At 35.3% G+C, this 16,321-nt stretch overlaps 1 pseudogene; it reads left to right on the top strand.

The window, feature by feature from the left end:
• Positions 1-7,444: 7,444 nt before the first annotated feature.
• On the top strand, positions 7,445-11,047 carry LOC132600184 (acetyl-CoA-benzylalcohol acetyltransferase-like; annotated as a pseudogene).
• The last annotated feature ends 5,274 nt before the right edge of the window (positions 11,048-16,321 follow it).

The following is a 16,321-nucleotide window of genomic DNA, read 5'->3' as shown; positions in this document are numbered from 1 at the left end:
AGTTGTGGGTGTGTGTGCCTACTTCTGTTCCGATGTGTTTGTATGATGCTATTTGTTATGGCAGCCTTGTCGGCGTGCATTGGTATCTGTGTTTTGGGCCGTTGTGCCAATTGATATCCTTATCGGCTTTTGACATATTTGACAGCCTTGTCGGTTTTTGACATATTTGATAGCCTTGCCGGCTTTTTGAGATATGTGCATATGTTCGGCGATGTACATTCCGCCGCCTCTTTTGATTCTGATATGATGTTTTGTACGCGCAATCGCGCAAGATAATATTTGTTCCCAACTCTGTTTAAAAATGATGAATATGAAATCCGTGTTAAGCTTTGCTATTATGATTTAGTTTGTATGTCCGTTTGGGTGCCCAAGTAGGGCACCAGTCGCCGCCCACGGGGCTGGGTCGTAACAAAAGGTTTGCTAACCCCGACCCCCCCCTCCAAAACCCCCCGGGGTAATGGAGGGGAAGCCAAAATTGAAAAGAGTAAAGCAGTAAATATATACTCCCTCCGGTTCAAAAAGAGTCTCCACTTAGGGTGTGTTCATATGGAGGAAAATGTGTTCTTGGAAAATAAGTGAATTTCTACTTATTTTCTCATGTTCGGTTAATTGTTAGAAAATATTTTTCGAAAATAACCAACCAAGCCCTACCAACCCCACCACCCCATACCACACCAACCCCCACACCCACCACTCAACCCAAGCACCCACCACTCACCTCAAGCACCCACCCCACCACCCGAACGCACTTCATATTCACCCACCCCTACCCCATACCACCACCCACTCCAACCCCACACCACCGCTCCATCCAATCCTCCCACCTACCCACCCCCTCCCAAATTTCCTATTTCATATACTTTATTTTACTTTTATAAAAAATGAGAAATTTTTTCTTACCCACCACTATCCACCCCCACACTAAATTTAACTACACAAACTTTTCATTTTTATAAATTATTTATAAAGGTAAAATTAAATGTGAAGTAGAAAATTTAGGAGGGGGTAGGTGATGTAGAAAACCAAACTAATTGTTTTGGAGAGGGATGGGGTCCTTGGGGGGGGGGGGGGGTTGTGGTGGTGGTAATTGGTGAAATGACACTTATGGACTTATTTTTCCTACTTTAATTATGGAAGTTATTTTCTCTATTTTTAAGGAACTTTTTTCGTAAGAAAATGTTTTTCAAAAATTTTGACCAAACGAGCATGAGAAAATTAGAAAATATTTTCTGGAAAATGTTTTCCGCCATACTGAACACACCCTTAGCTTTTATTTTTTTTATTAAAAAAGAGTGTTTATTTGCCAAATCAAGAAAGAATTAACCTTATTTTGCTAGATTTGTCATTATTAATTGTTAAGTGACCAAATTCCAATATATATTTGTCACACCCCATTTTAACCGGGTTGATTTAGGGAGTATGACGTATTGGTGATTCCTGTTTATTTGTTTCAAGGAGTCGCCACCTAATTAATTTAATGGTGAATTAGGACACCTAAATATTAACTAAGGTAAAGTTAAAACTAAACCTCCGTTAATGGTCTGCTAACCAGTGTGATTCTAGGTAAGGGCTCTATATTATCCTAAAGGGAAGGTGTTAGGCATCCTTTAGAATCCGTTAACTACGGTTATCCGGCCAAACTTAGGTTAATTAATTATATTGAAATATAATGTTTAAATTTTAAAATGATTCACAAATGTTTCTAAAATTTTAAAAGGAAAATAATATTAGTGAAAATAAGATTTACAAAAATTTAATATGAAAGAAAACTTGAAATTCCATTTTTTAAATAGGACTTATAAATACCGCTAAGACTTTAAATGAAAATACTAATGATATTATTTGAAATAATACTTGTAGAAAATATAATAATGTGCGTAAGAGAAGATTCTAAAAATTAAATGAAACTTGAAATTATCGACGAAGCCTTAAATAAAAAATAATATTTAATAAAATTTATAGGAAATGTGATAATTTGCATGAAATAAAACTTATAAGCATTGTTAAGATAAAAATGTCATTTAAAGAAGATTTACAAATGTGGCTAAACTTTAAAATAAAACGCTATTTAATATAAGATTTTATAAAATATGATAATTTGCCCATAAATAATAGCTGTTAAGAAGAGATTTGGCAGTTTTGCACTTTGAATAAATCGTATTATTTGATTATAACAATGTAGAAAAATCTAAGCTTATAAATAAGATTCAAAAGGAAGTGAGTTTTCTTTATCATTTTTTCTATAAAATATGGGTGATTGATTCAAACTTGAAAGGGTTATTTATAAAATATGCTTGAATTTATATTTGTGTATTAGTGGTGTTTTGAAATTAAGATAACAAGAGATAAAATATGATTTCTTTAACTAAAAAAAAAATATTAATTTATACTATCAATTATTTTAGAAGTAAATATTATAGATTCTATAAATAACTTTAATGTGAAAAGAAGAAAATGAAGCTTATGAGATTAATTATTAGTCTTCTTTAAACTAACTACCCATTACTAAACTAAATCTATTAACTCATTAAGGTTTATATAAACTAAATAAAAAACAAACAATTAGTATACAAATTAAATGCACAAAATAAATAAAGGAGAGATAATTAAAAATGGGCTCAACCCATATTTTAAGAAAGGCTGCTGTTAAATGGATCTGACCCATTTGGGCCATTGCTGCAAACACTATATGGGCCTTGGCCCAGCAATTTTTATTTTCTGCTGCGGAATAAGGACTGATCGGGGACGGCTCGAGATGATTATGTTGGACTTTTAGCCCAACACCGAATGCGGGGAGAAACGAGTCCCTCGGATTCGTATGTGAGGTTCATGCAAAAGATAAAAGGAAAAAAGGATTAGTGTATAATCAATAAATAAAGTTATTTATAATGTAAATTTCAAAACAAGCAAATCAGCGACTTGTGTATATATTATGTATATTCGACTATGCACCACGTACACATAATCGCACAGGTTTCAGCTCACTTTTTTGGAATATTTTAAATGACTACACTAAATGTCTGCAATCTTCTACTGGACTTCCATTCCATTACCTGGCTTTCAAATGTTAAACAAACTATAATCTTAAGGAAAGTGGACGGCAATGACACCGGCTGAACATGATCAAATGCATGTATAATGACCATGGTTGGGGAAGGGCAATATCTTATCGTTCTCTGTTTCTTTCTAAATTAATATAGGCCTATCCATTGTTTGGTTATGCTTTAATGCCTTAAAGAAACTTCCCCAAACCTCAACAGAAAAAAAAAAAAAAAAAAAAAAACACTTCCGACAGACAAGAGAAAAATACAAGACTCAAAACTTAGTTAAAAGAAAATCACCAACTTCCCAAATTGAGCAAACAAGTTAGACAACCTTGAGTGTAATTTTACACAAATTATGATACTGAGCAGACAGACCCAATGACTAAACATAGCTTCTTGCCAACTACTACATTAGGCAAATAAATTAACTAGCCAAACATAACTCATTCACACCAGCTACAATATTAAGCAGAACAAACTACCCAACTAAATATATATCAAAACAACCATGACTGCATAGAAACCCAAGAAAAAAAAAAGAAAACCAAATAAATAAGGAGATGTATCAGATCTGCTCCACTTTATTAAACTTAAGGAAGGATATATATACTCAGGTATATATTGGACAACAAAGACTTGTTCGAAACATGGAAGATAATTTAGGTTAAGAACACATTAAGCCATAATAAGCATTCAACTCCTAAATTTAATCAAACCAATCATAGCATTACATCTACCATAATAATAGACCAATAGAACCAATATTCAGACAGATGATAATCAAAACTAGACTAACACATATTGGCAGTCAGATTCAAGACTTAACATATCGGGACTCTACGTTAGATTATTCAACTAACACAAGATACATGCTTAACATGGACAGATTACATGATGCTCTCGGATACGTTTAAACTAATAGGATTACTATAAGTATAATGCAAACTAAATATCAATCAAGAAACTTCAAACATGGCTCCAAACTGGACCAGAACACAATGAAGGCAGACAAAACCTCCTAGATGAGATTAAGGACCTAAACTTTCTTCCCTTTAAAGTAGGAGGTGAAATAAGAATGCCAAGCATAAACATATGACCAGACAGAATGAGAATCAATCTTTAAAGTAGGAAATCTGGATACTTGTTTCTTATCAAAGAAGACCTGTTAAAATATGCACAACATCACATTAGATTTATTTAACTAGTCAGCTTCAATTCTAAATGATTCTCTGAATCTGCCATAGTTCAGAATCCAAAAGAGAGTAGCACAGTTATTGGAAGCAACATACTTAAGTTGGAAACGATACTAAAATAAATTCTTTAAAAAAAAAAAAAAAGAAAGAAAGGAAGAGAGCAGGTTATTTATTGAGACAGAACCAGATGGGGGATCAAACTAATAACATGCACTCAATCCTATAATTTGAGTTAAAACAAGCCAAACCAGGTCTTGAATTTATACATTAACACAGCCTTGTTCATGATTTTTTTTTTTTGGTAAATGAAACAAAGTGCATAAATGCCTTACTCTCACAAACCAAGCAGAAAATTAAATGTCTCTACCCAAATTCTAATATATGCTATTGAAACTAAACGAAACTAACCTGATTACCACATTTTCCATGGAACAGAACTGAAACTCCAGATAAAAAGAAAGGAAATCTAAACTGGGCACTAGGGAACAAAAGACAACACAATCATATAAACATTGCCTCTCCTCTATATAACTAAATCAGGCAAACTAATCACACCACCGGCTACAAACCAAGATTTACTGATTCAAATTAAGCGAATAACCATTATGAATTGAACTAATAGCAGGCACACCATATGAGGGATACTTGGACTTCATATACACATACCGACGCATGCTGAACTTATGAAACTACACACCTAATCTACACAGAAACTGACATAACATTTATTAACATTAACAAACTATTAGACTAACCTATCAATTAACTAACAAACGCATAAAGCATATAAACGCATAGAACAAACAGGAGAGTACTTAAATTACCGATAAATGAATAGAAGGAGAGAGGTTTACTGACCTTCTTCAAATGCAGCGAAATGGGGCTCGAGCTTCCGATGTACCTCGAAACACTTTGAAATTCGAACTTGCGTATGCTCGGATTCAAACGAACACCCACAGCAAAAACAGAACAGGATTTAATTTTGTGACGATATCGAAAAATTAAAAGTCGATATTTTGAAGGGGAACTGGAACAATTGAAAACTTGTATTCCGAATTGACTATCAAGAAGTATTAAGGTATCTTTTCGATCCAAAAAATCCCCCCCCCCCCCTTTTCGATTCAACCCTACCACCATTTATAGGTCTTTTGACCTTTGTCTTGAAGAAAGAAAGAGGAAACGGGTATAACGGGAAGTGGAGGACAGGCGAAGGTGGAGATGACAGTGAGCACGGTGGGAGTCGCAGTGGTGTGGGGACAGGGTATAGTGGAGGCGTGATGGAGGTAGTGGAGAGGAACGTGTGCGTGGGGGTGTCAGTGGTGGGGGACAAGGCGTGAGGAGTGAGAAGCAGTGGGGTGGCAGTGGGGGGTAACGTGGAGGCGGCGATGAGGTGGAAGAGGGAGAAAGGGAAAGGGAGAGAAAGGGAGGGGGTGCGGCGGTGATAAGGGAAGTGAAGGGGAACCCTTTTAGGGTTTCCCTTATTTCACGTAAAAAATGGGTCGAACCCGGTCCATTTATGGACTGGGTCGATTTTTAGACCGAGTATTAAAAGAATGGCTAATAAATTATAACATGGACTGGTCCAAAAAATTTGGATCGAAAATATGGGCTGGTCAAAATATTTATGAGTTGATTGGACTTTGATTTGGAATCCGATAAATCAAAATACAGACTGAGAGCAAGAAATAGTTTGACTTCTAAATTTAAATAAAAGACTTGTTTAAATAACTTCTGTTAAAATATTGCTCAATATGGAATATGTCGTCATTAATGCTTAGATAAAAAATGGCGTTGTAATAGCAGTGCAATAATATTGCGAAAAATCCACAGTAAAATAAATATTATTATTTAATTATGCAAAGATAAATGCGATGCGTGTGCGTAAGCTGGTAAAATGCCGAAATGATAAAAAATTATGAATTATAATAATAGTAATATATAATAATGATAATAATAATAATAATAATAATAATAATAATAATAAAATGCGGTAATAGTAATAAGAATAATTAATAGAATAATGCAATAGCGGTATTGATAAGAGGCTAATAATTATAGTAAACACATAATATATATATATATATTTTTATTTTTTCCAAAAAATATTAGAAGCGCAAAATAGGTATTTCGGCAGAGAGACGGGACAAAATTGGGTGTCAACATATTTATTAGGGGTAACTTAGTTAAATTACTTATTTTTAAGTGGGAGTAAGAATTTATGTGCAAATGACTAAAAATCAATACTCTTTTTTAACGGGAGGGAGCAATAACTTTCAAGGAGACAAACCTTCCAACATGCAGTCAAAGATGTCAAAAATACCAAAGGGGCTTCAAGTACCAGCCTAATTAAAGAACGTACAGCTTTCCCATTAAATTAAAGATGGGAGACGTCCTTTTGACCATCCTTTGATCCCAGAAATCAAGACCATATATAGCAATATCCAGTAAACACACTCGTTTACAGATTTGATTTGTATTAGTAGTATATACTTTTATAACTTTTACAAATTTCAGAAGTTTTTATAAATTGAGACCGAGGGAGTGCAATTTTTTGGGAAAAGAGCATCAATGTCCACTACATATAAAATAATTACTCTTATATGCCCTCTTACTTTCATGCCCTCAAAATTATTTATCCTTTTTACTCATTGTAGCTTTGTAGGTAATTTTCTCTCTTTTTTTTTTTTTTTTTTTTTTTTTTATTTCTCTACTTTTTATCTTCTTTTCTTTTTTCTCTTTTTTTTTTTTCCTCGTATGCAAAGGCCCAATGTGCATACGGCAACAGCAACTAATCCAAAGGCCATACTTAAAGCTGCTAAATTCTTTAACCAATTTTACCATGCTTAGAAATTGTAATCGAAAGAGAGGGTAGAAACAATTTCTTGTATACTATTCCAAGAAGTAAGAGGTATAAACACATGCACGTACATTGGGTAAGGAAAGAATCAAAAAGAGAATGCTACATATCTGCTATGAATCCCTGCATATCTGCTATCTATAAATGGACAAATATCTGCAGGCAACCTGTATATGAATCATGAGTATGATGACAATAAACTAATGCCAATTAGCACAAGTTGGTGAAACGTGAATCATGAGTATGATGAAAATAAACTAATGCCAATTAGTACCAGGTTGGTGAAATGCAGTGTGTATTTAAACGTGGGCTGTGGTAAGGATTGTGCAAGAACAACTTGAAATACAGAAGTCAACAAAATGAAAAAAGCATTCTAGTCCAGAAATTTTGCTCCTTTTCATTTCCAGATATTTTACTAATAATAAACATTCAGAGTTTGGTTTTTTATCTTTTGTAATTGTGAATTTCTGGTCATCAAGCCAGTTTTAATGGCCAAGTTGGAGATTCAAATCCAAACAAGGAAAGCGTTAAAGCCCTCAACTCCTACCCCCCGATCATCTTCAGAGCCTCAATCTTTCGTTAGTTGATCAGCTGGAGATTCCTAGTTTGTATGTACCAGTACTGTTCCACTACTTGCCGAGCAGTGAATGGAACAGGTCAGATGCTGCAAAAAGATGTGATAAGCTGCAAAAATCTTTGGCTGAGACCTCGGCCAAGTTTTACCCTCTAGCAGGACGATTTAGAAAAGATGACCTCTCAATTCACTGCAATGATGAAGGTGTTGAGTATGTTGAAACTAAAGTGAACGCGGATCTTGCTGAATTTCTCCATGAAGGACCCAAGATTGAGCTTTTGGATGATCTTCTACCATGGTGTGTTCCTCCAGGCGCATATCTGCCATCAAGTCCATTACTTGGTGTCCAAGTGAACATATTCAATTGTGGAGGACTAGTCATAGCGATACAAATTTCACACATCGTAGCTGATGCTTTGACTTTAGCAACATTTCTCAATGAATGGCACAAGTTAGCCTTACAGGGACGACAACAAAAGGTTTTCTACCAAGTTTCGGTCACTTGTCATCACTCTTCCCCACAAGAGTGCTATCAGAACCTCAATATTCACCACCATCCAACATAGGCCCTAAGATTGTCACAAGGAGGTTTGTGTTTGATGCTTTGGCAATAACAAAGCTGAAAGAAAGAATCAATTCAAGTGCCACATTTACGAGACCTACTCGAGTGGTGGTCGTTATGTCATTAATATGGAAGGTTCTTCTGGGCTTTTCTTCCGCCAAAAATGGGCATTCAAGGGACTCTTCTTTATTTTGTGCAATTAATTTGAGGGGAAATTTAAATTTACCATCTTTAGAACATGCTCTAGGGAATTGCTCCACGTTTGGAATTATTAATCTAGAGGCAAAGCAGTCAAGAAAGGAGTTGAATGATTTTGTAAACTTGGTAGGAAATACAATACGGGACATATCTGTAGGCATTGCTAAGGCAAGCTTTCATGATATTTCCCCTTTAATTATTAACAACTAGACAAAATTTGTAGACAAGCTTGTTGGGAATAAAATAGACCCACAAAAATAATATTCACGGTATTAGTGATAAACGCGGAACACTAAGTTATGGTTAAATCAGCAAGAATAAAATGCAGCAATAATGACACCAAGATTTTACGTGGAAACCCTTCTGAATAAGGGAAAAACCACGGCCAAGAGGAGCAGCTGATATCACTATAGTAAGGAATTTTACACTGTGTAGTAATGAGTATAAATACTCCTAAGACCACTACACGCACAAAAGAAATAACACTCTTTTGATTTCCCACCTTACTACAATATCACTCACACTCTATTTTTCTTCACAGACTATTTTCTCACAGTCTATGGAACACCTCACTTTGCTCTCACTCAGATGTATTGTCTGAGATTTTGGTGTGTATAGCAAATGATCTTGGTGATCTTACAAATGAACCATAAGCCGCCTATTTATAGGAATGAATTTCCTATGATGAGGTAAGCGCTTACATCACGACTAAGATGAGGTAAGCGCTTACATCACGGCTATGTGAACAAAAGAATTGACTTGTTGGCTAATTCCACAATTGCTACCAATGTGATTTTGTCAAAGGAAGAAAAATCTTCCTTTCTTAAAATATGGGATAGAGGACTGGACCCCACAAATCTCCCCCTCCAGTCCCATTCACCTGAAGGAGGGTACACTGGCTTCTAATTTGAGTGCATGCCGACAAGTTCTTTGCACGATTCGAACTTGTCTCTCGGTACCACCTTGGTCAGCATATCTGATAGTGCGACACACTTCTGCAACTTCGACTGCCATGGTATAGCTCCCCCTGAGCTTCCTCTTAGATACCTGAGTATCCACTTCATAGCTTCCCAATGCTCTTTCCCTGGATTTTCGAGAAATCTGCTAACAACACCGACTGCATGAGCAATATCTGGTCGAGTGCATACCATTGCATACATCTTGTTGGTACGAGTTTTTCGAGCATACAAACTTTCAAGATGCTTCCATAGGGTCCAAGCATGTGTCTCCCCAGAAATATGGTTCAACACATTATCGTCAACCCACTGTCTAATAAAGCCGCAAACCTGCCGATGCAACAAATTCCACTCTTCATCTGATTTATTATCAGGCTTTTTATTGGCAAAGACAGGTTGATGAAAGTTCTTGACATAGAGCAAATCTTCCATTTTGCCCTTCCAAATGGCATAATTTACGCCACTCAAAGTAACCATTCTACTAGTGTTGGCTTCCATCGTTTATCACAAATACAAATACTATTTTATTCGAAGACCAAAATAATTCTTTTCTGATGTGGAAGTTCACACTGTGCTGCAACCACAGAGCATACTTAGACAGAACCTCGGCTCTGATACCACTTGTTGGGAATAAAATAGACCCACAAAAATAATATTCACGGTATTAGTGATAAACGCGGAACACTAAGTTATGGTTAAATCAGCAAGAATAAAATGCAGCAATAATGACACCAAGATTTTACGTGGAAACCCTTCTGAATAAGGGAAAAACCACGGCCAAGAGGAGCAGCTGATATCACTATAGTAAGGAATTTTACACTGTGTAGTAATGAGTATAAATACTCCTAAGACCACTACACGCACAAAAGAAATAACACTCTTTTGATTTCCCACCTTACTACAATATCACTCACACTCTATTTTTCTTCACAGACTATTTTCTCACAGTCTATCGAACACCTCACTTTGCTCTCACTCAGATGTATTGTCTGAGATTTTGGTGTGTATAGCAAATGATCTTGGTGATCTTACAAATGAACCATAAGCCGCCTATTTATAGGAATGAATTTCCTATGATGAGGTAAGCGCTTACATCACGACTAAGATGAGGTAAGCGCTTACATCACGGCTATGTGAACAAAAGAATTGACTTGTTGGCTAATTCCACAATTGCTACCAATGTGATTTTGTCAAAGGAAGAAAAATCTTCCTTTCTTAAAATATGGGATAGAGGACTGGACCCCACAAAGCTTTCTGAAGGAGACAAGTTGGACATTTATGCATGCTCTAGTTGGTGCAGATTCCCTTGGTATGAAACTGACTTTGGTTGGGGAAAGCCATTTTGGGTGAGCAGTGTTAGGTACGATGCTTTTGAAATAATTTTTCTGATTGACACAAAAAATGGTGATGGAATAGAAGCATGGCTTAATTTGAATGAGAATGTCATGGCTGAATTCCAGAGAGATCCTGATATTTTGACATTTTGTCCTACACTTCCGAAGTAGCATTCCATTCCTTGATTTGGATAAAATAAAACTACATTATGTATCTTCTTGATGATGTAATAATTATTGCTTTGGTTTGCTTTGTTCATATCAACAAGTGTAGTTCTTTCATGCCAAACCTGCAGCTAAATAAATGTTTGGCTTACTCTGATATGAGATTACCCCTTAGTAGATTTCCAATTTCCAAACTATTTTTATGTATATTCTTGATGATATATCTTTCTTGGTTCGCGTTGCTTCGTGGTCTAGTAATATTTTTGACCTACTCTCACATAAGATGACCCTGACTAGATTATCAGTTATGAAATCATCAACAACAAGAGGAGATCAACGAAAGTCAATTCTTTTTAATTTTGAGGGGTATGATAGATTGCTTGAAGTAGGATTACAAGAAAGGAATAAAACCAACCTGCAGAATACATTTGGATAATGCTCTAATTTAAGATTTCTTCAAATTAGGGTAGTAAGACAATTGTCAATTGATTCAAGATTCAGCTTCTGAATCAATACTTGGCCTAGGATTTTCAACCACCATTATGTTTGTCAACAAGTCACTAGATCTCTAGCAATTCAAGTGAATAGGTTTACCTGTGGAGACTAGTGGTAGGAATACAAATTTCATACATGATAACGTATGAAGCCTATTTTGGCTGGGGAAAGCCATTCTGGGAGAGAGATGTAAGAAAACCTGTTGAAGTAATTACTCTGATTGACACAGAAACTGGTGATGGAATAGAAGCATGTTTAATGTCTGATGGAGAACAACATGGCTGAATTCTCGAGACACCCTGACATTTTGTCCACCTCAAAATTAGCAGCCGTTGATTCCTCAATTTAGATGAAAAGAACCTACATTATGTATCTTCCAAATGATATACAACAACAATTACGTCTCAATCTCAAACAAGTTAGGGTCGACTATATGAATCCCCACTTCTTCTTTCAAACTCATTTCGTACCATAATAATCTATCTTATTCTTAGCTTGCTTTGCTTCTTGGTCTAGTTAAATTACTGAGCAACTCTGACATAACGAATACCTAAGTAGATTCTCATTGTGAAATCATCATCAAGAAAAGAGGTGATCAACGAACTCGGCTGTTTTAAAATTTTAAGGATTCTCAGAGATTTCAAAATAGGGTAGTAACTAGTAAGACATTTGATTTTAATAACAGGTTATCATGTTTGTCCTCTTAGTTTGAGACTAGAATTTCGAATGCGAATAAATGTTTTAACACTTTTAGTAGGTTTGAAGGTTGAGAATACGAGACAGACTTTAAGGTATATTGTAGCAAAATCTAAAACAAAAGTAAGCTAAATTGATCTTTGGTAAACTTTCGCGGCTTCCCTCTTTAGAATATCAAAATGCCTCAGCTTCCCCCTCCAACACCAAGTACTGTCTGTTGACACTCAATTTTGTCCCTCTTTTATTTAATTTACTCGGGGTTTCTAATTTATTGACGAACTAAATAATTTATTTTTTAACATTTTTATTGTATTACTATTACTATTAACATCGCTACTTTTATTTTTCAACATTACAAGCATTACTTTATCACAAATTTTAAATAGTTCGTCATCGTTTCATTTTCGGGTTTGGAATCGTTAAATTAATTACAAGACAACATTTTGCAAAAAATCTTTATTCTTCTACATATTAATTATTTATTGTCTTTACATAATATATATTATACCAGTTATTAAATTAGAATCCCAAAAAATAATTAAATAGCGGAGGAATGATCAACAATTTTCAACCAATTAATGGCTTAAAATACAAATACAATATTATTTCCCTACCCAAATAAACAACCCACATTTTAATACCCAACCCACACATTATCAGCCCATATTTAAATTAATAGGCCAGCCCAAAACGGACCAGCCCATTACCCGACCCGCTTACCCGACCGGCCCAACTTCCCCCCTTAACAAAATGAAACCCTAGGGTTTCATTTTTTGTCCCTCACTTCCGCCTCCCTTTTCCCATCTTCTTCAGCTCTCTCTCTCTCGTTCCACTCTCTCCCATACCCCCACGTTCTCCCCACCTTCATCTCTGCCATCTCACTCCTCTGCACCTCCACTCATTGTTGTCTCACCCACGCCTCTGTCGCTCCTGTCGCTCTTGTTCCCCACGCCTTTCGCCTCTCTCCCACGCTCCTCTCTCCACTTTAGCGCAAGCAAAACCCTATAAATGTGTCGAAGTCGAATCGTTGAATGGGGGGATTTTGACTCAACGTTTTCAGAGAAAAAAGGAAACAAAACAAATCAAGAAGAGCCCGGAAGTCAAAAAAAGGGAACATCGTTTTTTTAAGAAATAGGACCATTCAACATTTTGGGGGAATTCCATTACTTTAGAGTTCGAATCTGCTTCACTTCAAGTTTGTTTCGAATCATTTTTATTTACGTTTTAGGATTACTAAAAAATCAAACCAAACTTCCTTTTAAAAGAGTGTTCGGTTCTGTCGAACTTTTGGATTCGAAAGACTTTTTATCGAGTTCGAGTTCGTCGCATTCGAGAGTAGATTCGACGACCTCGGCATCCCAGTTCATTGCGCACAAAACAGGTAAACTTCGATACGTTCATTACTTCTAGTCTTTAGTTTCTGCTTTTAGTTAGATTTTAGCTGATTCTGCTACTTAAGTTATGTAATTTCTTTGTCGTCATATTTTTCCTTTGATGTTTGGGAGCTGTTAGGATAGAATTTTAGTCGCCAAAATGAATTTGAAAGGTGTATACTGTAGTTTGGATGTTTAGACTGAATTCCCAGAACTTAGAACCCATTTAGAGCCGAATATACATGTGGTATACAATGAGCTAACAAGATAAGTAGAAGATATACATTCGGTATACACCCGATATACACACCCTGATACATGTTCTAGGTATACTGTGTATATGGTTAAAACAGTTCTAAACTATCCCTCTTTCACTCTGTTTTTTTCAAGTAATATACTCTGACATGAATGTGATTTGTTTGGGTTAGATGTTATACAACCTTGAATCTGTTCAGCTTTTATTGTGATCTAGTATGTTTTTGGTTAACCTATCCTAATTCTAGCAATACATCAGGTCTGCTTGTTCATATTTTTTAGGTCTAATTTCGTTATGTGATAGCTCTATACAAATTGGTTTTCAGTTATCATATTAGCCTATTTAAATTAGTTTCACGCTCATTTTGAACTTACAACCATCGCTGCAATGCCATTATTGGTGTCAACTCTTTGATAAGTCTGCTGCTGTGCTCCTATGCTTGTCTCTTGTCCCTAAATAAGATGGATACATTAATGGTTATATCATTGAGACTCGTTTCTCTAACTAAAATAAGCTACCTTTTTGGCAAGTTGCTGTTTTCCTTTAAGCAAAAAACAGGTGCTACACTCGAGTTGTTGCTCGTGGCCATTACCTTTAATTATTACCCTCTGGTTTGATGATATGCTCGCTGATTGAACCATTATTATGTTCGAGATGTTGTCCTATATTGTTGTCTCGCGACTGTTTGGTCTGGCTTCCCCTGTTATCTTTGAAAGAAATTGATGCTACCTTTGTTTAAGCATTTCCTCTCCCACAGACTACCTACACAGCTACTGTTTGCCATGAGTTTGTTATCGCTATTTGTTGTTGTTGTCTGATCATATGGCTGTTGTCGCAAATGGTATCATTGATGAACCAAATAAATCATGTGCCATTTTACTGCATTAATGGCTGCGTATGCACTTTATAGGAAACTGTCTTCTATAGATATTTTAGAGCATGCTTCCTTTAGTCTCCAATGGGTATAAAAATAAGAACAGTTTCATCCAGCTGAATGTATTGCTTTGGATAATATATTTTAGGATAAAGTATCATCATGCTTGAGCTTTGTTCCTTTCATTACGTGAAGTGTTTAGTTTACAGATTGTGAGTGATTTAAATGGTAGGCTGTTTATGTGATAATATATGCTCCATGGTTTGTTTAACTAGGACAATGATGCTGTGGCCTTAATTTATGGGATTGTTTAAATATTTTTCATGCAGTCTTAAATTGCTATTGGCATGATATGGCCTGTTGATTCTATGAGTGTATGGTTGGCTGAAAATTACTGCTATCTCAGTCTGTTGAGCATGATCAGCTTAGTAATCTTTATGTGTTGTTGAAACTGGTCCTGTTATTAGTCTAAAATACTCGACAATGTAGCAGGTTCTCCTGTACTTATTTATTTAGTTTAAGCAGTGTTTTTTTGTCTTAGTTTGTTAACTTATCAGATGTGCTGAAATCCTTTCTTAAAACAGAAAGCTATACTACTGATGCCTTGATGAAACTCGTCACTTTTGGCTGCTATAACATGATGTCAATACTATACTGAGTGAACCACCAGTTTTAAGAGAAAACAGATGCTTTCATTTGATGAGAACTTAGTGTTAAGCCTAGTTGCTACTGTTTTAAAATACCTATAAAATTGAGTTTTATGTGTTTAAGCATAATCAGCTGGTTAGAATATTTTCAATGCACCTACAATCGCTTCAATTTTGTTAAGGCAGTGAGGTGGTATACCTATGTATACATAAGGTATACTCCAAATATACATAAAATATATACGCTCTGCTGATTTGTTTGAGTTTATATCTTACATGTCTAACATTATCCATTGATCGCATACTAACCGTTTTCTTTTCATTTTTATGCATGTCATCTTGCACACGAGTCCAAGCGACTCGTCATCTTCCCTGCATTTTGACGTTGGGCCAAAAGCCCAACACAATTCCTCTCGAGTCAGCCCATATAGTAGCAGCCGATCCGCAGCCAAACAAGGAAATAAAAATCTGGGTCGGAGCCTAATAGGCCCATAACAATGGCAGCAAACAACAGCAATCTTAAAATGGGTTGAGCCCATTTAAATCATTTTACTTCTTTATTTTATTTTCTTTGTGCATTTACTTTGTAATTACATGACTAACACTTTTTCTTATTTTTGTTTTTTCTTAGCTAGAATAAACCTTAGTGACATTAAGGGTTTTAGTTTAGTAATGGGTAGTTAATTTCACAAATTACATTCAATTCTATTTTCTAAACTATTTATAGTATCTATAATATTTATTTGAGTAATTAATTTTCAACTAGTACGCCTACATACTTTTGGGTTAAAGGAATCATTTATCATTATTACCATCTTAAGAATTTCAAAATGACACTAACACAAAAAATATGAATCCAATTGTACCTTATAAACATTTTCAAGATTTACCCAATTATACATATTTTTAGCCGAAATTGGTTAAACAAAGAGTGATAAAAAAATAGAAAGAAATTTAGGGACTTTTCATCTTATTTAAGAATATAAGTCTAGGCTTTTCTACACCATTATATTCATATAATATTATTTTTATCTAAAGATCACATTCGTCAAATAATCTTTTTTAAAGGCTGTTATTCATACGTAAATTATCCTATT

This window comes from Lycium barbarum, chromosome 6 (genome assembly GCF_019175385.1).
Source record: "Lycium barbarum isolate Lr01 chromosome 6, ASM1917538v2, whole genome shotgun sequence".
Classification (NCBI taxonomy): Eukaryota; Viridiplantae; Streptophyta; class Magnoliopsida; order Solanales; family Solanaceae; genus Lycium; species Lycium barbarum.
Note: the sequence above shows the minus strand (reverse complement) of the source record. Positions and strands in the feature narration are given on the sequence as shown.